This window comes from Alexandromys fortis, unplaced genomic scaffold (genome assembly GCF_014885135.2).
Source record: "Alexandromys fortis isolate MF-2015 unplaced genomic scaffold, M_Fortis_MF-2015_v1.1 scaffold_243, whole genome shotgun sequence".
Lineage (NCBI taxonomy): Eukaryota > Metazoa > Chordata > Mammalia > Rodentia > Cricetidae > Alexandromys > Alexandromys fortis.
In genome coordinates this window covers 746,077-769,149 of record NW_026068121.1, presented here as the reverse complement: position 1 = coordinate 769,149, position 23,073 = coordinate 746,077, and the positions used below count along the sequence as shown (strand labels likewise).

The 23,073-nt window shown below is 59.6% G+C and overlaps 1 protein-coding gene across 10 annotated transcripts in view; it reads left to right on the top strand.

Annotated features, from left to right (window-relative positions):
* Positions 1-5,865: 5,865 nt before the first annotated feature.
* Ptprs (protein tyrosine phosphatase receptor type S) overlaps positions 5,866-23,073 on the top strand; it is a 58,855-nt gene continuing 41,647 nt past the window's right edge. For 9 of the 10 annotated variants that reach the window (XM_050125226.1, XM_050125230.1, XM_050125229.1 and 6 more), the window contains exon 1: positions 5,866-6,025. The gene's annotated coding sequence lies outside the window, so the exon portion shown is untranslated. Of the gene's footprint in view, positions 6,026-19,873; positions 20,018-23,073 lie in introns of those variants that run through there. The other variant, XM_050125220.1, reaches the window with a different exon arrangement.

The window sequence follows — 23,073 nt, the reverse complement described above, 5'->3', positions numbered from 1 at the left end:
CCCAGTCTGCTCACCGTGTCCACTTTGTGTGCACAGAGGACGTGTTTGCAGAATGTCACGCAGCAGATCAAAATCTTAAAAAGAGATTTAATCACACTTCTCGGCTGTTGTGAATTCTGAGGAACTCACGGGGTACCAGCCACGCAGCATCCATCCCCAGGGTTATTGTCACAGTGACGCCAAGCTGTGTGCTGTTTACCCTGCATGGTCTGCTCTTTCTTACCTAGCTGCTGTCACCTGTGTCCTTCAATATGTTCACTTTGTTTGTCTTTGTTTTCCTACGCAGGGTTTCTCTGTGTTGCCCTGGCTGTTCTGGAACTCGCTCTGTAGCTTGGGCTACAAAGTCTCAAGATGACAACTAGGCAAGTCCACTCTGTACCCTGCTGAGTGACTTGCTTACAATGTCCCTTTTCCCTCTGTCTCACCGGGGTCCCTGCCAACTGCCAAAATGAGCAGTGCTGCCCCAGCCACCTGCAGACATAAAACTTATGGAGGGGACCAGACACAGGCAGGGCCAGGCCAGGCCAGGTGTGTGGACAGTGGCCCAGGAAAGGTTCAAGCCAAACCCTCCCAGCAACCTCCATCTCGGCGCTCACTGTCACCAAGTGTGGATGGGGCACGGAGGTTAGAACTCAGGTGTGCGACGTGACTGATGAGCTCTGGGGTCTCCAAGGCAGAGCTGCCACCGGCCTAGGACTGAAGCTGTAAATGAATTGATTTGGGCTCTGCACAGGAGCCTGGAGCAGCCAAGTGGCAGCCAGGCCACCCGTAACCCCAGGCTGGCCAAATTGCTCTGTACTCTCTTAGAAGAGAAAACCGAGTGAATACCATGGGCCTGTAGGCTGAAGAATGAGCGAGTGGCCTCCAATGACAACCGAGGGTCAGGGACAGGAGGCAGCTTGCCCCAGGGGCACATGGTACGAAGACAGCCTGGCAGATGCCACTTCTACTTGTTCAGATAAGAGCAGCTGACAACCCTCCCAACACCTTCCCTGGAGGCTGCAGAGTGGGCTCTTTGAACAGAAACTGCTCCTTGATCCTGGTAGCACACGCGTGTAGCATGCAGACCATGTCTCAATATGGTGTTGTGGCGGACATCATTAATCAACAACCAAACTCTCCTCAGGAACCAACGAGTAGACACCACCAGTAGACTGTAGCACCTCTTTTCATCTGAGACTGATGCTCAGAATATTTATTGTTTCTTAATGAGACATGGTCTCAGGTATCCCAGGCTGCCCCTGAGTTCACTATATAGCCAAGGCTAGCCTTGAACTTCTGATTCTCCAGGATAGATGAGCATCACCATGCCCGATTCCCGCGGTACTGGGGACAGAACCCAGGACCTCCTCTGTCGTGGGCCAGCAGTCTACCCCATGAGCCACCTCTCCCCTCCTCAGAATCCCAACACAGCTGTGGTAGCTGTGTGTGTGTGGGGGGGATGTTACCCCTGCTTCTTCCAGAACTCTCTTTGTAAGCCACAAATGGAATCCAACTTTCTTCTAAACAACAAAGTTAAAAAAGTAAAATTGAAAGAAAAAGCAAGACAGCTCAGGGAGGGGCTGAGCATGACCCCTGCATGACCCAGAAAACAGGTCTCCCTGGCCTCCAGAGCCTGCACTGAGCCTCGAACTTACAGCAATCACTGTGGCCTTGGAGGACCGCAGCTGTGGGGACCGGAAGTGTGAGTGTTTTTACACCCGGGCACTCCCCGGCCTCTGCTGTGTTGGAATGGCCCGTCCCTTTATCCTCCCGAGAAAAGACGATTTAAAAATAATTTTCTTTTTAGCTCTTCCGCTGTCACTTGACTCTCAAGTCTGTATCCGAGGGCGACGAGGCTGACACATGCTGACTGGGGCGGAAATGGAGCCGGTCTCAGTAATACTAGCAGGAGAGTGGAGAGCCCCACTGGTCGGCAGCTGATCATGTCCAAGATAATTCAGCAATGGAGGCCTGGGGGGTGACACCCCTACCTCCCCACTGTGAGGGATGTCAGCCCTGTTCCCGTGTGTGTGTGTGTGTGTGTGTGTGTGTGTGCCACCCCCTACCTGACCATGGGGAGTGTCACCTCCTCCCTCCCCACCAGTGTATGTGTGTGTCCTGTGTTATGCCCTGGCTCCCCACCTAGGGCCCCGCGCCCGTGCTCTGTAGAGAAAACCCACCTTCTCCATCCCCAGGCCCTTAGCACATCTGTCCCAGCAACCAATGGTTGGTTGCCCCTCATCAGGTCTTTGTGTCCTAAGGGGTGTCTAAGATTGTCCCTGTAGTGACCTGGTGACCAGCAGGGTCATAGTGAACCACAGGAGGACCGACCAGGGGACAGTGAGGGGGAGCGGAAGCCGTGTGTGTGCCAGGGTCCCGGGCTTAGCCAAGACAAGGGCCCTGGTTCCATCTTGCCAGAGAAATAAATATTTAAAATATGTCTTTGCGAGGTCCCACCCCGCGAAGGCCATTCCGCAGTGAGAGCCAGGCACCAATCCTGGAAGTCTGCAAGTTCGACCTGGCCCGTGGGGGGCTCCCTCTTGTGGCTTCTTTTCAGGAGCCTTTGATTCCAGGCACCCCATTTCGAGACCCAGCCCCTGCTGTTCGCCCCGGCTTGTCTCAAGTCCATCCCGCGCACAGAAAATGGGTTTTCACTCCTGGCTGTTCTGTCTCATGCTAGGCTGGTGTTCGGCCTCTCTGTGCCTGTTCTGTTGCACAGAGCACCAACCACAGCCAGATCGGTGCGGGACAGAGTGGAACAACCCTGGATAGCAGGCAGCTCCTTCAGGGCCAGGCTCCTGCAGTCGCCACCAGGGGGCGCCGGTGAACACACCCGCTGACACCCCCCACCCCGCCCCCCCGCACACACAAGGCTTCCACCACCCTGCAGCCCACCAGGCCCTGACCGCCTGCTCCCGCCTGCCTCTGCTCTAGGTTCCCGCAGCACACCGGCCTTTGCTCTGCCTTCCTTGTTCCTGTCCCTGGAGCCTCTTCACAGCTGCGTCCTGGCCCCTGGCTTTTTTCTAACATCACAGGGGCCTCAGTGGCGACAGCATTGCTAGTCTGGACCGGTTTGTGGCGGCATTCAGGAGGGAGATACAGGAGGATGGGAAATTTGAGGTCAACCCGGGCTAGTGTGATTCTCTCAAAAATCAAACAAAACCGAAACTTTTCCCCAGAGCCTGGCTTCCCCTGAAGTCTGTTTCTGTAGCTGTAATAAAGGGAACGGGGCCACATTTTCTGGGCAACCCCTGCTCATGGACTGGCCTTCTTGGCCCAGTCCCAAGCCTTCCATGAAGGCAGACACTTCACATTATGTTGGCAGACATGGGCTGGAGTGTCTGTCCAGGGATGGGACTCAGGTCCTTTGCCCAGGCTAGAGCCTGAGCTCTTCCTACAGCCCTCCTGGTGCTTTTAGAGACAAGGTCTCTCTCTGTGTACTTCAGGTTGCCCCTAAGTTCCCTCTACAGCCAAGGCTGACCTTGACTCCTGATTCCCCTGCCTCTGCCTACCAGGTGACAGGTCCGTGCCACCAAGGTGCTGGGGGCAGAGCCCAGGACACGCAGGGCAGGACTTCAGTCACAGGATCCCACTTGGCTAGAAGAATCCTATCTGTGGACACTGGGTGCTTCCCTGGAATCTCAACAAAAACACACACACAGGAAATAATTACCAGGTTCTGGAAGTTGGCAAGATGAGGGTGGGCGTCTGGGGAAGAGTCCCTCCCGCCCCACGAGCACAGGAGGGAAGGAATGTTCCCGAGCGAAGGAACTGTTCACCCAACAGTGAGTCATGCCACCCCCCTCCCCATGTGCCAGGCTGGACAGAAGCCCAGAGACCACCAGACAAGAGACCAACCCCCTCTAGAGAAGACTGGTATCTTTTAGTCTGCTCGGGCGTGGCAGCTGCTCAGCCCTCCGGGGCCTGGAGGCCACAAAGCTCACAAAGGCAAAGTTGGGTGTTGACCCTTCTAGTTACATGAGCCACACCCCCAGCCCCTCACTGGGGGATTCCAGGCGGGGCTCCACCCCTGAGGTGATTGTCAGGCTGCTTCTCATCCTTCCTACAGCCCTAAGTCACCCACTAGGAGACCGGCCCAGACAGGACATCAAGGTACACAGCCAGAATAGGGAGACTCACGGAAAACCAATCAACGGGTCCTGTTGACATTATTCCTATGAAATTCATGGTCACTTCAGCATAATATTGGGAACAATCTGCTGTCAGGAACCAGGTGGGGAGGTGGGGGGTGGGGAGGTAGTGGTGAGGGTCGGCTCTGGGCAGCCAGAGGAGCAGCACGCTAGACTGAGCGCACAGTATGTACAAGGATCCTGGGGCAGGCTGGAGCCTGCGTGGGAGAAGCACGGGGGTGGGGGAGGGGGGAAAAGGCGCTGTGGCTGGAGCCACACAGCATGGCGGCCAGGGCTGCAGGGATAACCTGCTTTGAGCTAATGTATTGCGACCTGTTTGCTCCCTGTCAGCTGCACCGATTGTCCCGTTTGTTACTTCCCCGTCCATTGCACTGAACACAGTGCGGCTGTGTGGGTGGATGAATGGCCGCCGGAAGCTTCCAGACGCTCAGATCCACACAGTTTACACGTTCCCCTTCGCTGCTCACCAGGACCCGGGGGCTGAAGCGGTTACTCAGCTCGGACAGACAGGATGAGGCCTGGTTCCCTCCCTGATGGACGGCCAGCCCTGCTAGCCCCCAGCTCCATAGTGTGTGTGCCTTCTGTGTGAAATCAAACACCTGCAAGAATATGCCAAGCTGGGCCCCTACTGTGTGCAGCAAACCACGCCGGACATCGCCACGAAGACCTACTGTGCACAGGCAACCATGCCAAGGGCCACTGAAGACTGCAAAGCCCCGGCACCTACTGCGTGCTGCCAGTCTCGCCAAGTGCTTGGCGTGTGGACCAGGCAGGCCAGTCAGGGTCACCCCTGTCAGGCAAGAGGACAAAGCCGGCTCCGCAAACCTGGCCTCGGTGCCGGCCTGGGAAGCCCTGTTCTTAATTTAGGTGCCTTGTCAATTATTCATGGCGCTCTTCCCCATTTACGACCCAGTCCTTCCGCCCCATCTCCAGGCTCCTTGCTCATGGCTCCAGCTCTGGCCCAAATGAATGAATTCTGAATAGAAAAAAAAAAAAACCCTCAAATTGTAAAATAAAATCGTTTTGCTGCCTGAGGCAGGGTCTCAACGGATACCCCAGGCTGGACTCGTACTTGCAGCAATCCTCCTGCCGCGGTCTGACAGACCAGCGTCCCCACGCTCGTGATAACTCTTTAAGGTTTTCTTCGGTCTCTTGCCATGTTTTTATTTTTGGGCATGTTTAGTAGCTCCGGGGACATGCGTGTGTTCACGCATGTGGAGACCAGAGGGTAACCATAAGAGTCGGGTTCTGCCTTCCTCTGTAGGACCTCGGAGATTGAACTCGGGTTCTCAAGCTTGGCAGCAAACACCTCTATGTATTGAGCCATTTTGAGAACCCCTTTCATCTCATGTCAGGGTCTCTAGGCTTTTCCCAAGCTGGTCTCTAACTTAACCCAAGCGGTCCAGAAACTTGACATTCTCCTGCCTCAGCCTCTTAATAAGAGCCAGCAAGCTCCGCTTTGATAGGAAAGATAAAAAAAAAAAAGGGGGGGATATTTTGGCTAAAGGAAGCAGAGGGGGAGGCAGAGGCAAGAGGATCATAGAGTCGTCCTCAGCCATACTGAGATCGAAGCTAGCCTGGGCTACCCCACACCTTGAATTTAAAGGGAAGCGAGAGGAGGCAGGCCCCACGTGCTCCCGCGGCCCTCTAAAGGCTCCCACAGCACGTGACCGAGTCGCGCCTCTCGCTGGGACTTTCTCGGCACGCATGCGCAGTTTCTCACACTTCCAGCTCCGCGGCCGTGGCGGCGGAAGGGTGACGTCACCGGCTGGGGGCGCGCGAGCCGCAGTGGGTTTTCGCCCCGCCCGCCAGGCATCTCGGGCCGCGCGCGCACGCTCAGCCGCCGGAGCCCGGGCCGACCCGGTGCCGGGAGCAGCATGCGGATCCCGCAGGTACCGGGGTGCATGGGGCGTTCAGGGGTGCACGGGGGACACGGGGGCGGGGCGGGCGGCGCCGGCTTTGTGCTCTCAGGCTTCTCGGCCTTTGTGCTCCGAGGGGATCCGGGCTGCAGCCCCGATCGGATTCTGCAAGATGGAGAGGGGATGGGGGACTGGGAGGAATAGAGATGGAGGGAGACGGGGACCGAAAGGGATGGGACCCGGGAGGGATGAGGACCAGGAGGGATGGAGGCCAGGAGGATGGGGACCGGGAAGGTTGGGGACTCGCGGGCGACTTGGCGGGTGCCCAGGGTCTCCGACTGCACCAGCCGGGCGGGGACGCGGTGCGCGGTGTCGCCGTCGGGAGCTAGGACCGGGCCAGGCACCTCAGCACACCTGGGGCTTCAGCCCCACCCTTCCGCGGCCCCGGTGCCCCCGCGATCTCCTCCAGGCTCGGGATTAGGGTTCCGCATCCTCCCGTCTTCGCGGTGCGGGGCCCCATGGGTATTCCCGGAGAGGCAGCCTGCGGCCCCGGGCCCCCCCATACACCCCGCGAGCCCCCGGGCTGGCTGAGGGCGGTGACGTCACCGGGGGCGGGGCCTGGGGCGCAGGTGGAAAGGGGGTTCGAGCGCGGGGACCCCGGGTTGCAGCGCGCGCTGGGTCGAGGCCAAGTTCCCCGCTCTTTGTGGCACCTCCTCGCCCCCAAATCCCGGTACCAATACAAACTAGGATCCTTTTGATTGCCACACCCCCAAAACCCTGTTCCGTTACCCCCTTTCCCTACACTTGGATCTGCCTCCAGATGTCCCCGAAAGCCTGCAGCAGGTGTGAGAGCGCCCACCTTCCCGGTAACCCCACCTCATCCCTTCTTCCAGTGAACCCCCTAACGGTCACTTCCCTGGGGTGTCTCCCGGCATGCCTGGGATTCCCTCACCCCGACTTCATTTCTCCAGCCCGAGCCAGGAGGCCCCCCCCTTAACAAAAAGCGTCCTTGATGCTCCGGGGGAGACCTCTCTGAGGTGTCCCAATCCAGAACGGGCACTTGGGGACCCAAAGACTGTGCTTCAGAACGAGGGGGACCCCGAGGGTATTAGACTGGGGGGGATACAGCTCTGTACCCATCTTTCTCCACCGGGATTCTGGGTCCTGGCTTTTGTGTCCCCCTCCGGGGTGCGGAGAACCCCCTGTCTGCTTTGCCTGGGCTAGCCTGGGACCCTCCTCCTCGGGCTCCTTCCCTCATTAGAGGCCGGGAGTCGGTACTCCATTTGCATAGGCTCCCCTCCCCCTGCCCCGTCCTTTCTCCTTTCTTTGTGTCCCTCCCCCTGTCAATCTCCAACTGCCTTCTGTCCCCCGCTCCTGCCTTCTGCCAGCTGATTTCTTGGCGGTGGCAGGCGGGCAGCTGGGGCTGGGGGAGGCTTCTCTCCAGACCAACCGTAGAGTCCCGAGCTCGGGACCGTGGGGGGGACACTCGAGTCCCAGACCACATCCTTGCCAGGCCGGCTCCCCGCCCATCGCTGCCGCCTCCTCCAGAGAGACCCACAAAGTCCCGTCCTGTGCCCTCCGGAGCTCCAGGGAGGATGAGGGGGACACACCCTCACCATGACATCGCATTTCTTCTTGGGGACGGCTCCCCCACCCCCAGTGCCCCGGGGGAAGCAGCCACCGCCACCGAGACCGCCCCGAACCTCCTCCTAATTGGGCTCAGGGCGGATAAACCGCGGCGGGAGCCCGGGCCGCCTGCGAGCGCCGCAGCCGCCGTCCCGCCGAGAGGTGACATCCGTGTCCCCAGGGCGAGTGACTGTGGCGGGTGCGGGTCCCCGCAGCGACCGCAGCCGACAGCGACGCCCGCTGGGCGTGGCCGGCCAGGCAAGGCTGTCGGGGTCCCTGTGAGTTGAGGGACTCTGCGGAAGAAAGGTACAGAGGAGACCGCTCGCCCCACAGCCCCCCTTGGTCCCCCGGTCTGCACCAGGGTGCAGAGTGGCCTGTGACTCGCGCAGACTTGACCCGATTCGGGGCCTCCGGGGCTCTTTTCTCCACCACCCTAGGAAGACGGGGTGTCTCGGCGTTCCTCGTGGACTCAAAGGCAGCCGAGTCCCTCCTGGTGACTCGGTTTCCCCTGCTGTCTCGACTCTCAGTCTGCTGTGTCTGCAGACCTGTGGCTTCAGTGTCCCACCTGCCGGGTGGCCCTGTCGCATGGCGTGGCCTTGTCCTGGTGGCCCTGCCGTAGTGGCTCTGTCCTGGTCGCCCAGCCATGGTGTGGCTCTGTCCTGGTGGCCCCGCCATGGTGTGGCTCTGTCCTGGTGGCCCTGTCGCATGGCTCTGTCCTAGTGGAGTGGCCTTGTCCTGGTGGCCCCGCCATGGTGTGGCTCTGTCCTGGTGGCCCCTCCATGGTGGCCAGTCGGATGGATGGGCTGTGAAGTGGTTATGGCAGCCTCGGCTCGCAGAATGCCCCGTGGCCCTGCGCTCACCTGTTCCCTGAAATTGTGTCTCAGCTGCCGCGTGGGGGGAAGGAGGGGGCGTCAAGAGAGTTGGGGTGCGGGCGAGCCCGAGGAGACACCTAAGAAAAAAGCCGGATATTTATAAACCCACCGGGTTGGGGGCACATGGAGAGCCGCGTCTGCCGCCCTGGACTTGGGGTCTGGTTGGGTCTGCAGACCGTTTTGTGGCTGTGGTTTCTTTTTGGGGGGTATCCCGAGCTCCTGTGGGGAGCCCTCAGCCTAGGGTCCCAAGTGAGGGAGGATGTGCACCTAAGTCTGTTTCCCGGTTGCTGTGCATCCCGGTGCTCGGGTCTAGCTCCCTCTAGTCCTGCGTTCCAGGCGCACCTGACATCCCAGAACCTTAGAAGTCCCGGGAAGAGGAGGCCGGTCGCCCTTCCTCTGTCCTCTGTGACAGACGGTGGACCGGGGGGGGGGGGGGGGGGGGGGGGGGGGGGGGGGGGGGGGGGGGGGTGTCGGACAGCCACACAGTTCCCGCACCCATCGAGGCCAGGCCGCAGGGATGAAAGCTGAGTCTCCCCTAAAATCAGAGGGGGAGTTGCCTGCCGGGGGGAGGGGGCTGCTGGCCGGGGAGGACGGGTTTTTGGTGCTGTCACCAGGGGCACTTGACCTTAGGGATTAGAAACTGCTGTTTGCCAAGGCTGACCAGAGAGGGTGTCTGAGCCTGAGGCTGCACAGCGCTCCAGTGAAGTCGGGGTTGCCCCATTTTGATCTCTGGCTTTCCCTGCTCCCCCCTTTTTTCCTGTATGGAAAAAAAAACCCGGATAATTAAATTCTTTTAAAGGACACAAATGGAGGAGTGTCTGGGTGGCCAGCCTGGACAAAGGCCTGGGGCGTCTCGTGGGTCCTCGTGTCCTCGGCTTCCCCTCACCTAATTTTGTTCCTCCCTTCTTTCTGCCCCCGCCCCCCCGCGCCCCCCCCCCCCCCCGCGGAGCTGCTGCGGGGCACTGACCAGGGATTGACGCCATGTCCACCTTAGCTGAGAGCCAGCCCGGCCCCCCTTCCCGTGAGTCGGATGTCCCCCTCCTGTTGTCCCATGACCCCCTGTGCCTTTGGGGGGACCTCAGTGTGCCTGGTGTTCATGCTGTGCAGCCCGGCTGGGTTTCTTTGTCCCGGCTGGTCTTTCTGTGTCCCGCTGTGCCCAAGTCTGTCCCAGGCGCCCAGTAGGGAACCGCGACCCCGTGTCCTTGTGCGCTGTGGGCCACGTTGCCTCCCTGGGGGCCACACAGCCAGAGTGGTAGCCTCCGCACTTGCGAGTTAGAGAAAGGACGGGGACCAAGGTTCAAATCCCACCTCTGCTGCTCAGAGGCTGTGTGGCCTGTGGCGGGGGCTCCACCTCTCTGTGTTGTGTGTTGCTGCGGACGTATACAGTGGGTGCTCAGCGGTGATTCCTGGCACCCCCCTGCCTCCTCCCTGGCCCCTTGAGCCGGATGACTCAGTGCTGCAAACTGGGGCGTTTCTGCCACTGGCTGCCTAACCAGGCCACCCCACTTCTGTGGGGGAATCCCCCCTGGAGGGGTCCCGCAGGTGGGATGGTCGGGTTCAAGGTCATCCTTGACTGTTCAGAGGTGCGGAGCTAGCCTGGGCTATGGCTAGCACTTGCTACCAAGCCCGCAGGCCTGAGTTCGAGTCCCAACCCCAGGACCCATTCCCAGTAGTCCTCTATCCACCAAGCACCCTGCGTGGCTCGTCACGTGGCTTGCCACGTGCCTCGCACAAAAGAGAAAATAAACAATTTTTAAAAATTTGAAAGAGGAAACACTCAGTCGGTTTCCCAGAATTCTCGAGGGTTGAGCAGGGACGTTGGGTCTGAGGAAAGGCCCATGTGGGCTCAGCACTTGAACACTACCCACCGGTCAAAAAAGGGGAAACTAAGGCAGAAACCTCGAAAAGAGCAACTTCTTATAGGCCGGCTACCACTGCAGCACTCAGGAGGTGGAGGCAGCAGGGTCCGGAGTTCAAGGTCATCCTGGGCCCGGGGTTGTTCAGCTCCCGCCTCCCCCCCCCCCCCAGGTGTCTGGGTTTCGGAAAACCTGGAGGAGCCGAAAGAAAGCAAGATCTTGCGAGGGCACCCATTCCCCAGCACCCCACACTCCGAGAGCCATGCAATGCCTCAGTTTCACCAGCTGGCAATGGGTTGTGCCTACTCACATCAGGGAACCGCTGGCTGCTGAGTGAGGTCACAGAGAGGGTCAGCGGCCTTCCGGTTGTCACAGCTCATGGGCGGAGGAGGCAGACCTGAACCCAGACCCCATCAGGAGCTTCGTGCTTGCTCTTGTTTTCTGGGGGCTGTGTGGTCTTGGGACTGTTGCTGAGTGTCTCCGGTCAGCAGCTGGGGTTCCCACGGCTCCCACGTGGCCGAGGACGAGTGCAAGGGGATAGCTGTGTATCCTTTTAGGAGAGGTTAGTGTAGGGTGACCCCGTGACAGGCGCTGTGGGAGTGGAATGGCCCACCCCCAGCCAATCAGTGAGCTCCGGGTTCAGGTGGGGAGTCACCTGACAGCCTGAGGTCCCAGGTTCAAGTGCCAGGCCCTCCTCTCAGGTCTCAGTTTCCCCTGAGGCATCAGGCAGCATGGGGGGGGGGGATGCTCTCCCCCTCCAGTCCTCCCCTCCCGTCCGCTCCCCACTGTAGCCTGGGGGAGGGGCCTTCTTCCCGAACTCAATTAATGAGCCTGTTAAAAACTATTTATTTTCCCTGACATTTGTTTACGGAATAGAAAGAGATAAACTGTCGGCGCCAAGGAGCCGGAGGCCGCGGGTGGCTGGCTCTGGGGCCCGGGCTCTGTGACCCCGCAGGGCCTGGCATGGCCTCAGGTGTCCCCTGCAGCGTCTGCATTCCTTGGAAAAGTGCGGGAAGGGGGGCGGGTGGATGGCAGGTGCTCGCGCAGCTGCTTTTGAGCTACGAGGCCTCGTGGGCCTTGCGGGTAGGAAGGATCACCCCGAAAAGCCGGGATTCGCAGGGGCTAAGTCAAGTGCTCTCTGGGAACGGTTCTCTTGCAATGAGTGATGGTGAAATAAGCCTGGCGGTACTGGCGCTGCCTCCCAGGCTTCCTGTTCGGTGCTTAGAGCACAGTTCCCACCTGAATCGATCCAGTCAGGGTCAGGCTGACCCACTCTTGGCGCGGAAGCTCTTGGGGACCCCTCCCTGTTCCCCGGCACCCACCACCCTGCATCAGGCCTCTGGGCCTGCCAGTCGCTTGTGGCCTGGCAATTGTGAGGGGAAAAGCAATTTCCAGTGTCCCCAGGCCCTGTGAAGGCCCTCATCCTTCCCGGCTCTCACCCCTTACCCCTCTAATCAGCCCCCTCCTTCCTCTGCCCACCACCCTCCATGGCTCCCACTTTCCTCCAGATCAAAGGCTATGTCCTCCCTAAAGCCAGGGCCCTGCCAGCCCTTCCTCCCCACCTCTCCTCTCCCTCCCTTCTCCTTTCCCCCTCCCTTCCCTTTGCTCCCTTCCTCCCTTCTCTTCTCACTTCCACCACCCTCCCTCCTCCAACACTGGCTCCACCCGCCCTGAGGCCTTTGCACATCCTCTGCCCCAGGACACATCAGGCCCCCCAGCCTGCACACAGTAGGAACCCTCTGCACAGGACTCCCCTGTGGGACAGGGACAGTAGTTGTGACTCTGTCCTGATCCCTCTTTGGCCCTGGCAGTCCCGGCCTCAGCTTCTCCTCCCGCCCCTGCTTCTCACCTCTGTCTCCAGAAATAGCCGCATCCCAAGTTCCGGCGCTGCCCACGGTTGTGACGCCGCTGTCCTGCGGCTGCAGAAATAGATGCGGTGGGGATCCCGCCCCCCAGGTCTGAGGAAGCTGGGCACCCACGGGACCACGTGTGGCCGAGGACTTGGCCACCAACGGGGTCCAGCTGGCAAGGGCGGGAGGACTAGTGCTGTGGAGACCTCTCTGTGCTGGGAAGTTAGCGGTGGTTGGCTCTAAGGCCTGGGTTCCCTCCTGCCCGCCTGGGTCCGGTCAGGGCCACCAGCCCGACGCCCCCTTCCGGCCTCCGCAGGCACTGCATACACGTGCACAGACACAGAAAAAATAAATCTTTCATAAAAGCATCTTCAGGGTTGTGAGTTTGGGGCTGGGTGTAAACAAGTCCTCTCACGGGCGCAGAATGTCTCCCCGAGTCTGTGATGTCCAGAAACCTCCAGACATGGCAGAGAAGGGCCTGAGAACCGCACAGGGCCTGGGGGAGCTGACTGCAGTGGTGAGGGTGGGAGAGGGGAAGGGGGTCAGCTGGAAGGCCGCAGAAACCTGTCAAGTCTCCTCTAGAGGCGGAGAAGGCTGGATTGTTCTGGAATGACGGTCCCGTTGCCCAGAGAGGCCAAGCCACTGTCTGAGACCGCACAGCAAGGACACAAAGCCCGCTTTGAGCAAAGTCCTCCAAGTGGCACCAGTGGGGTTCATGAAGGGGTGGGAGCCAGGGAGGGCTCTGGGCCGAGAGGAGAGTGGACTGTGGTGCGAGGGTCGCCAGGCAACGGCAGTACTTGGTCCAGCACTCAGCATGTACTCAGAACAGCACCTGGGACAGACAGACTGCGTGGGAAGCGCTGGGCTGCAAGGTGCTGACCAAAGACGGCTCAGCACACAGACACCCCCCTCCCCCGCCTCCTCCCTCTCCCGGGGCTGCCAGCTCCTGCTAGGTTCCAGTCCCGCCTGGCTCGCCCACCCTGCCTCCCGGTCCGCAGCGCCAGGCTGGTGCCAGCTGGCCCCGCTGGCAGGCCCCTCGGCAGGCGGCCCCCTGCCTCCGCTCGGGGTTTCTTCTGCCCCCCCCCCCCGCCTCCCTCTGTGTCCCCGCTGCTGCGGGCGGAGGGGGAGGGGAGGAAATTACACACGGACAAGTAGGAATTGGTTTAGGATCCGGGCCAAGAGCCACTTGCGCTTGGCCGGGCATTGTGGGTAATTCATCGCTCAGCACCGTAGAGGCCGGAGAGGCGGTCAGGCCTGGGGCTTTTGTTTGAGATTCTGCTGAATATATGATTTCACTACCGGCCCAGGGCCCTCAACCCCGTCCTCAGCCCTCAGGGCTCCCCACCCCTGTTCTCGGAACCCAGAGCCTCCCAACCCCGATCCTCAGCCCCTCCAGGATCCTCCAACCCCTGTTCTCGGACCCAGGCCCCCGAACCCCCATCCAGACCTCAGAGGATCAAGGGACCCCCCATTCTCAGCCACCCAGGACCCGCCAACCCCCGTCCTCAGCCCTCAATGCCTCCCAACCCCTATCCTAAGTCCCCCAGGACCTCTCAACCCTGTCCCTGGACCCAGGCTCCCAACCCCCATCCTCAGCACCCCAGGACTCCTCAACCCTGTCCTCAGAACCCAGGGGCCCTCATTCAGCCCCCAGAGTCCAACACTCCCTTGGACCTCAGAGGGTCAAGGAACCCCTCCATTCTCAGTCACCCAGGACCCGCCAACCCCCGTCCTGGGAACCCAGAGCCCCCCCCAACCCCATCCTCAGTCCCCTAGGGCCCCCACCCTGTCCTTGGACCCCAAGGACCCCCAACCCCCATGCTCAGACCCTAGGGGCCCCCAACCCCGATTCTCAGCCCCCCCAGACCTACATCCCATCCTTGGATCCCAGGGACCCCACCCCCATCTTCAGTCCCAGGGTGCTCCAGAGAAACTGGGATCTGCATTCAATGTCTCCCACCCCAAGGGTCTGTGTCCCCAGCTGTACTTACTCAGTTTTTCCACACCTTGGTGGTTTGGGTTCTTTTTCAGTTTTATGTAGTAGTTTTGTTGTTGCTGTTGTTATTTGGTTTTTTAAGGCCCAGGCTGGCCCAGAACTCACAGAGATCTGCCTGCCCCAGCCTCCCACCCTGGGATTGGAGGTGTGGCCACCACGCCTGGCAATCATTTTCTGTAATTTTTTAAATATCATAGTGTAGTCGCTGTAGCACGAGTTCTAATTGGTATTCATAATGAAAACCTGGAGTCAGATACTAGGGGGTGAAAGCTGCGAGAGAATGCTTACCTCTACCAATGCTCAGACCAAAGGGGCGACCCTGTCTGTACAAAACCTCAGACTGGATCCTCAGCCTGCACTGAGTTCCTGTCTCCTTCCGCCTTATACCCCTCTCTCCACCCCGCCATATCACTCCTGTCTCCACCTCCCCAGTGCAGGGAGTAAAGGTGTGTGCCAACACTGCCTGACATGGCTAACTAGTCGCTTAGTTCTGCACTCTGATCCTCAGGCAAGCTTTGTTAGGTTACAAACAAAATATCACTACAGTCACCGCATCTCTCCCCACCCCCTCGTATCTTGAGGTGTGGTCTCATTGGGGTCACCACGCCTGGCTTCTTTAGTGGGTGCTTGTCTGGCAGACACTCCACCGTCTGCGCTGCTTCCCTGCAGCACCCCGTTTTCCCCGGAGCTTGGACTTGAGGGTTCTTATCATGTGACTCCCAAGGCACTGGGGGCCACGGTGAAGGGGATGAGTCGCTTTCCTGGGGATGGAGGTGTCTGATTTTAGGGTTTGACTTTTCTTTCTTGGCCTTGCCCTGTAGTCCAGGCTGGCCTCCAACTCTGGGCAATCCTCCTGTCTAAGCCTCTCGAGTGCTGGGCTGACCCCTCTCGCTCATTTTCCCACCTTGACGGAGGCCTCTTCAAACATGATGTGCTTGTCCTTTGTGCCTTCCATGCTCAGCAGCCCCCCCAAGCCCCGGGTGCGTCCCCCAACGTGTGTGACCCTGCCCCGAGCCCCGGGTGTGTCCCCCAGCGTGTGTGACACCCCTGTACCCCGACGGTGTCCTCCAACTCCTGCCTTGCACTTATTTCTCTCGCTTTTCTTGAAAGCAGTCCTTCGCCTTTAATCCCAGCACTCAGAAGGCAGAAGCAGGAGGATCTCTGTATTGGAGGTCACCCTGAGCTACAGGGTTAGTTCCAGGACAGCCTGGGCTACATGGTGAGACCCTCCCTGTATATAGAGAAAAACAACCCTTCTAGACTAACTGCAGCTGAGCCCACCCCACCCTTGCAGGCTGATGAGGCTGATGCTCGCCTTGGCGGATCCCTTGTTGTTCTTAGGTCACTGCAAACGGGCATCAGCAGGCTCGAGGGAGTTTGCCTTCGACGTGCAGGTTGTCCTCAGCTTAGAGCCTGGTGTACAGCAAGCACTCTCTACAAATGCTCCTCGCGATGGGGCGTGATTGTTGTTGGCCCCGCCCAGCACTGCCCCTGGGCTTTGTCCCGCCCTCTTTCTGATTGGCTTTTGGCCTGGGGGGGGGGCTTTGCAACTAGCTGGCACGTCTCAGGACGACGTCTTGTTCTGGTGTTCTCGGCCCTACCTCCCTTTCCACAGAGGACATTTCCTGCGATGTCTGCGACTCATGACTCAGTTTCTCCAATCTCCACAGACCTTGAAGGCGCAAAATTCAATCCCAGCCACCAAATAGCCACGGCTCCCCTGCCCTGCACCGGTGGGAGAAACTGAGGCCAGAGAGTAGCAGAGGCTTGCTCAAGACTCCAGAGACACTGGGGTCTCTGCCTTTGTGGTTTGTGATTGTACAGAGTCAGGCACCCACTTGGGATGACGGTTCGCAGTAGGGACTCAGGGCCACCAGCCCAGCAAGTGGTTCCCTCTCTCTTCCTAGCTGGGCTGCGGGGGGAGGGGGTGTTCCGGGGTCCCGCCCCCGCCCCAGGCGCCGGTCACTGGGGACCCCAGCTAAAGCGTGGGGTACCTTCCAGCCCTGAGAGGTTGAGGTCTGTCACCCTGGTCTATGCAGTTGACGCCTTTTGTGAACCTGTTTAAGGCGGAGCCACGTGACACCGGTCAGATGATCCCCGAGTGACGGGGTCACCACGGGTCCCCCGGTGCCGAGAGTGGGTGTGACCTGCGTGACGTGGTGCTCGTACCGGCGCTGTCTTCTTGGCTTGTACTTCTTGGTGAATGGGGAGTTTTGTGACCCTGTGGCCAGAGTGAGGGTGGTGGGAGCTGCAGGGGCCTGGTGGAACCCGAATTGCACAGCTAGGTCGGACTGTCGACAGTCGAGGGCGTTGAAAATCCTGAACCACACGAAAGAAATAAAATCCAGGGATGTGTGATGGAAGGTGGGGTGTTGAGGAGGCCCCGGGGCAGAGGACCAGCTGTGCAGAGGTCCTGGCATGGCGGAGGAATGTAGAGGAACAGAGAGGGAGGAGGGAGAAACAGAGAAGGAGGAAGGAGGTAGGGAGGAGCAGGGAGGGAGGAGGGAGGCAGAGAGGAGCAGAAGGAAAAAAGCAGGAAGGAGCAGAGAGGGAGGAGGAAGCAGGGAGGAGCAGAGGGGGAGGAGGGAGGCAGAGAGGAGCAGAGGGGAGGAGGAAGCAGGGAGGAGCAGAGGGAGGCAGGGAGGAACTGCGTCACTGCACCTAATCAAACCTGAAAGCCTTTTGGATTTATCCCAAAGGAAAGAAACGCATGGCACCCATGGGTGGGCGGACCTAGCAGGTAACAATTGCTGACGAGCAGCAATTGTGCCCGCAGGCTGTGAGCATGGGTGGGATGGGCTCCCAAGCCTGTTGGCACATGCTCCTGCCCTAGGTCACACATTCTAGGAGGAAGCCGTACCAACCAAGCAGTTCCTTGGAAGCCGCTGCCCCAAGTGTGGCGTTGGGTGATGATGGGTCGGGTCCTGCCCAGCCACAAGGAGCGGTGTTGCCTGCAGACCCCATTCAGAAGCAGAGTCACATGGGTCACCCCATCATCAGACATCCCGGAACTCTGTAGTGAACCTAGCCGTGTGTATCATGGGGCCCTCTACTATACCCGGGGACACATGCCAGCACGTGGTCTCAGGAGGGCAAACCCCAATGTGGTTGAGATCTGTCGTCTCAATACTTGTAAAAAGCTGAGGATTGCCGGAGTATTGCCACAAGTTCAGAACCAGCCTGGGGTACATAGTTAATAGGATGTAACCCAGCACAGACAGACCTGGATGGAAGTGGCTGGCCTCTGGGGCTTTGGAGTGCTGTTCCTCCTGTGGGATGTTTCTATGTCTCACTTGGTGACTTCACCCAGCCGAGGGGACCCAGTGTTACCCGACTCCAGAGCCTCATCTCCTGCCTGTGGTGGGGTTGCTCCAGGCCCAACCTCCACCCCATCCCCAGCAGCCCTGCACATAGTAGGTCCTCAGTTTGTTTTCCCAGGAAAGATTGAATGAATAGTCGCAGTCCAGCACACTGTTTCTGCCCTGGCCCCGTGCATTCTGGGTAACTTTTATTTTCCCCTTTTCTGCGGACGTCTGCGGATTTTTTTTTCCTGCACAGGACTGTTTCATAATTAGAAGAAAAGTTATTTTGAAAAAACAAAAATTACTCTCCCAACATCCCAGCTGCAGGAGCCGCTGACGCTAGACGTCCCCATGTCCGTTCCCCAAGGGTGGCTGCATCTTGGCGGCGATGGAGGACGTAGTGACAGCAGGTTCCGGAACCACTGGGGTTGATGCTCAAGGACACCCCTTGAGTGCTCACCTTCAGGGGGCCTAGATGTTGGCACTGGACTTTTCCTAGCCTAATAACCTGTCCCCAGGAAACTCTCTACCCAGAATCCACCTCCCCTGCCTGTACCTGGATCAGCCTGTGTCCTCCATCCTGGGCACCTGACTCAAACTCTAGTCTCATCCCTCCTGCCCACAACTCTGTGGCTCCCACCTCCCTCAGGGTTAAAGCCTATGGAGCCCTGCTCAGAGGAGCTTTCCTGCTTCTGCTTCTACTTCCCTGCCAAAAGCTTCAGCCATGTGGCAAGATCGGTACTACCCCAAGGCCTTTGCACGCCGCGTCCTCTGCCCCAGGGCCTTCGCACAGCTGCAGTGTTGGAATGTTCTTTCGCTGCCTTGCCTTTCCATAAGGATCCCATTGCCTCATAGCCCCTCATTTATTCACATCGTTTCCCCATTTCCTGTCACCTCCTGGTCTCTATGTGATTGGCTCTCTACAGTAGACTAGCATAATCTGTTTTACAAGAGACATCCCGGGCTGGAGAGGAGCCAGGTGGCTCTTTGCTGAGAGCTTCCTGGGTGACCTGCTCTGTGCCGTTGGGGTGGGGGAGTAATGGTAGATCCCAGCTGCTCCATCTGAGGACACTTCTGATATAGAGGCAGGTCTTGTGACCAGCTGTTGATGCATGTGCCGTCAGCACTGTGTCAAGGTGCTTGGGGTTCTACAGATTGTATTGCCCAGTGCAGAAGGACACCTGGCCCAGATTCCCCTGACTCCCATGGTGGTGGCTGTGTCCCAGCCCAGTGTGGTTACCATGGTGAAAAGGGGCAGGATATCAGTTCCATATGCTTGAAGAAAAGAAAAAAAAAAAGATCCAGGCTGACTGGGAGCAAGCCTCTAGCCCTTGGATACTGTCCCCTGTATGCTGGGCAGCCCAGAGGCTTCTCCCTATCTGCACTGCACAGCCCAAGGGGCTTGGGCAGATAGACATCCTAGCGCATGCTGCGGGTTGCCTGGGCCTTTGCATGCCTGAGCCTGGCCAGACAGGCATTTTGTTGATTTTGGGAACAGGCCGGCCTCACACTTGCTATATGGCCGACGGGACAGGCATCTGGCCCCGGGTTGTCGTCTATAGGTCACCAACTGGGTATCAGGGGCCTCCAGCCTTGCTGTGTCCGTGATTATTGTAGGGCCTTTCAGTACGTGGTGAGCCCTGTTGTGTGGGGGTCGCCTGGCCTGCTCTTTGGGACATGGGGGAGGGGTGAGAGCACTGAGTCCCTTGCGCGGACCCCAAGCCTCCACCAGGTCTGTGTGCGGAGGGTGTGGGAAGCAGCATCTGTTTCCAATCTGGAGTGCAGTTGGGCGGGAGCTTTGGCCCCCGGGACCGCGTTTCACAGCCCCTAGACTCCAGGGGAACCCAGGATGAGGGGACCAGAAGCCTGAGCTGGTTTGGGGCTCCTGGACCATCCCCGGCCCTGACTGCATCTGTTGCTATGGCGATGGTGCCGCTGTAAACCGGGTCTGGGGTATCAGTTATGGCCATCCCCCCCCCCCACACACACACTAAGGCTCCGCCTCACTTCCAGCCGGTCCCCCCCCCTCAGGAGACGGGGCGTGTCCTGCCTCGGAGCCAGGCCTCCGGGACCACGCCTCTAGCCCGGCTTTGTGCCAGAAAGCCACGCCCACCAAAGCCCCGCCCCGTGGAGCCCTGCAATCCACGCCTCCGGTTTGGAAGAAGTCACGCCCCCAGCCACCTAGTCTCAACTCCATCAGCGTCTCCATTCCTGGGAGGTCTTGGGGGGGGTCTCCTAAGCCCCGTCCTCCTGCTTTCGCCCTCCGCCTGTCACCGTGAAGCTCCGCCCTCTCCTGAGTCTGCCCTCAGTCTGCCACTGCGAGGCCCCGCCCCCTAGCCCTGTTTTCTCGGAAGCCCCGCCTCCTGTTCCTTCCTCGGAGCCTCAGAGCCCCGCCTCCGCAGTCCAGGCTCCGCCCCCTGCCCGTCGGCCGCTCCATTGCCTGCGCCAAGTCTCCGCGCTGAGCTGTGCGGGCGCTGACGGACGGACTGTGCGGCGAGCGCCAGCCAGGACCTCGCAGCCGCGGTGAGTCGTTCGGACAGGCCGCCTTCCTGCCCGGCTTTTGTCACGGTCCCGGTATCCTCCAAAGATCCTGGGGACCCCCGCGTCCCTGCGCCCCGGACCTCGGGAACGCTCGGGCGCGATCGGGGACGCTCGGGCGCGATCGGAGCCGCTCGGGTCCCCTCGGTCCCGCGCGTACCCTGCCCGCGCCCCTCACTTGGCTGAGCTCGGGACCGTTATGCTCCGCGGTCCCCTCCCCCACCTGGGGGCGGAGCCCGCGGACCGCGGAGTTATCAGGAGGGGGAGGGGCGCTCGGAGCACAGAAACTTTCCCGCTCACCCGCCCCGGGGCTGCCTGCACCCCCGCGCACTTCGAGGGTCCTGGGACTAAAAGGGGCCCGGGCCACGCCCACCGCTCACCCCACAACTTCACGCCTGGGCCTTTCCGGTCCCCAGGGCCTCAGCAGACGTACATCTCACTCTTGTCTCCTGTCTGCTCTGCAGAGCTCGGCTCTGCAGCCTCAGTTTCCCCTTCTAGCGCAGAGGGGTGTAGTGAATTAAAGCGCCCAGCGGGGTTCAGGTACGCGTAGGCGTCGATGCGTGCGACTTTCATTTTAATTCTTGCAAGGGGGGAGTGGGGGCGAGGCTGGGAAAGTATATTTGGGACAGTGTTTTTGGGATTCTACCTGGGGAATCTGGAGGGATGTAGGGGCTGGTGTTCGATGGGGAACGGGGAAAGGTTTGCCCCTTGCAAGGGACAGCATGCAAACAACATCAGGACGGACTCAGGCAAGGAATGGGTCATGGTGGGTATAGGTGGGAGACACGGACGATTCTAGAGAGGAATTGAGTCCCAGCCCAGATGGGGGGGGGTGTCTTAGAGCGTGAAGGATGTGAGAAGGGGCATCTGGTAGAGGCTCAACGCTCTGAATCATGGGTAGTTGGGAGAGAGTGCAGGTCAAGCCAGCAGCAGCCTGAGTACCTTCCTCAGCGCCGAGGTTGGTGGCAGCCAAGGAAGGTTGACCACTCCATCTTGGCCCTTTGGGCACAGCAACCCCCTCTCCGAGCCTCGGTTTCCTTGACTAGTAGGTGTGATCAGCTGTTCTCTGGGGCCGGGTTTGGCGCTCAGGCAGCTCCCACCCACTCCTGGCCTTGATGTCCACCCCTCAATAGATCTGTAGTAATTAAAGCCAGCTCTGGGCTGGGGATGGGTGCTGCCGGCCTGAGGGACCAGTTGGCTGGAGAAGTGGTGCCCTCTGGGCACTTTGCTACTGGCCAAGCTGGTTCTACTCTAAGTCCCTCTTGGCTGACACCCCATTGATCTGGGGGGACACCCCCACACCCTGGAGTCTCTGACCCAGGGGCATGATAGTCATGGGACTGTCCGGGACTCCAGCTTCCGGTGTCCTCCAGGGCTTGGGAAGACCTGTCTGGGCTCCAGGAGACGCCTCTTGTGTGGGGGACCCAGAGCCTGTGTGTTGCGCAGCCTGGTTTATAATCACCCTTTTATGCTCCTGGGCCGCGTGGGCACAGAAAGCCGGCTCCAGGCCCGTGTGACCTGCGGCCTGGCGCCTGCTCATTCCCTGGGGGTGCAGTGTGGAAGCCCCCAGAGGTGGCTGGTGGGCAAGACTCAGTCCAGACGCCTCCCATGCTCCAGCCGAGGCAGTCTGGAGGAGCCCTAATGCCTCCCTGAGCCTCAGTTTCCCCAGCTGATAATGATTGATGATGTTATATCCAGTTGTGTGCACAAAGACCCTGGGGCAGGATGGACCAAGTTAGGGTGACACAGCGTCCTTGTCCTCCCCCCGAAAACCCTCAAGGACAATGAGGTGTGACAGACTCTTGGATTTTCTATCTGAATGGGATGGTGTGTGGACTTCCTCAGTTGCTCTTTTTCCGCCTCCACCCCACGTCCCATCATACCTCGAGCGAATGTGGGGGTGCCCTCCCATCCCCTCTGCCTGTGTCCCTTAGACCCCACTGCATCGCTATGTGACACAAAGCCGGGACCCTGACAGGCCAGAGTGGCATCACCTTGGGGACATCACTACAAATTCTGGGCTGTGGGCTTGCGTGGCTTCTCCGTGAACCCCAGGGGCTTTCCCAAGCTTTGTCCTGACTACTCCTGTTCTTGCTGTAGCCACGCACGGGTGCCTTGGGTGAGGCTGGCATGGGCAGCCTGACCTTAGCTGGCACGGGGCTATAGGGTGGGTCCCAGGCGAGAGGTTGATTTGGGGCTTTATCTGTCTGCCTGGTTATCAGTAGATTGGGTCCATGGGTGTCGTGTGCAGTCTGACTGTGTGCAGAATCAGACTGGTACAGAAGTGGGGACGTTCTCATCTTGGCAGCCTGCCTGTGAGAGTCAGAGTTAGATGTATCTGTGTGTCCACCATGGCCTGACTATGTCCAGGTCTGCCCGCCATCTGACTGTGTTCCCTGGGTCTGTCTACTGTCTGACTGGCTGTGTGTATGTCTTTGTGACTGTGGTCTGACTATGTGTATACGTGTCCTCCCTTGCCTTCCTCCATCCATGCCCTCCTGGCTCACACTAGGCCATGAACTGGCCACTGCAGGCCCTGCCCTCCTTCGGGGCTGGGTGAGGCAACCACAGCTGGGTATTTTGGGAGACAGAATCACAGGGTCACCTGTCATTATGCGCCTCTCTCTTCCCCAAGGCCACAGCCTGGGCCCTCCTGGGGTGTGCTGGTCACACTCTCTGGCCTCTCCTTAGCCTTTCTTCCCCACTGCCTTAGCTCGAGGTAGACTGTGAACTTCAGGATGCTGGGGCATAGCTGGTTCTGGGTTTGAGGCGTGCCTGAGGGATGCTGCCCCAGGGAACTTAGGTCCTTGTGAGTGGGCTAGAGACTGGTGCCCGTGCAGGATGCTGGGTAAATGCCATGGCACCATATTTGCTGTTTCCGAGCTGGACAGTGGGGTGCTTTGATGAGCTGAGACTCACCAGTTGGGGAGAGGCAGCATCAGCTGTCCTGGGGGCCCTGGAAGCTGTGGCCTATCAGGGTAGGGGGTGTTGAGGCAGGTAATGGGGTTCAGCTGGGGGTGAAGACTTCGTCCACACTGGCC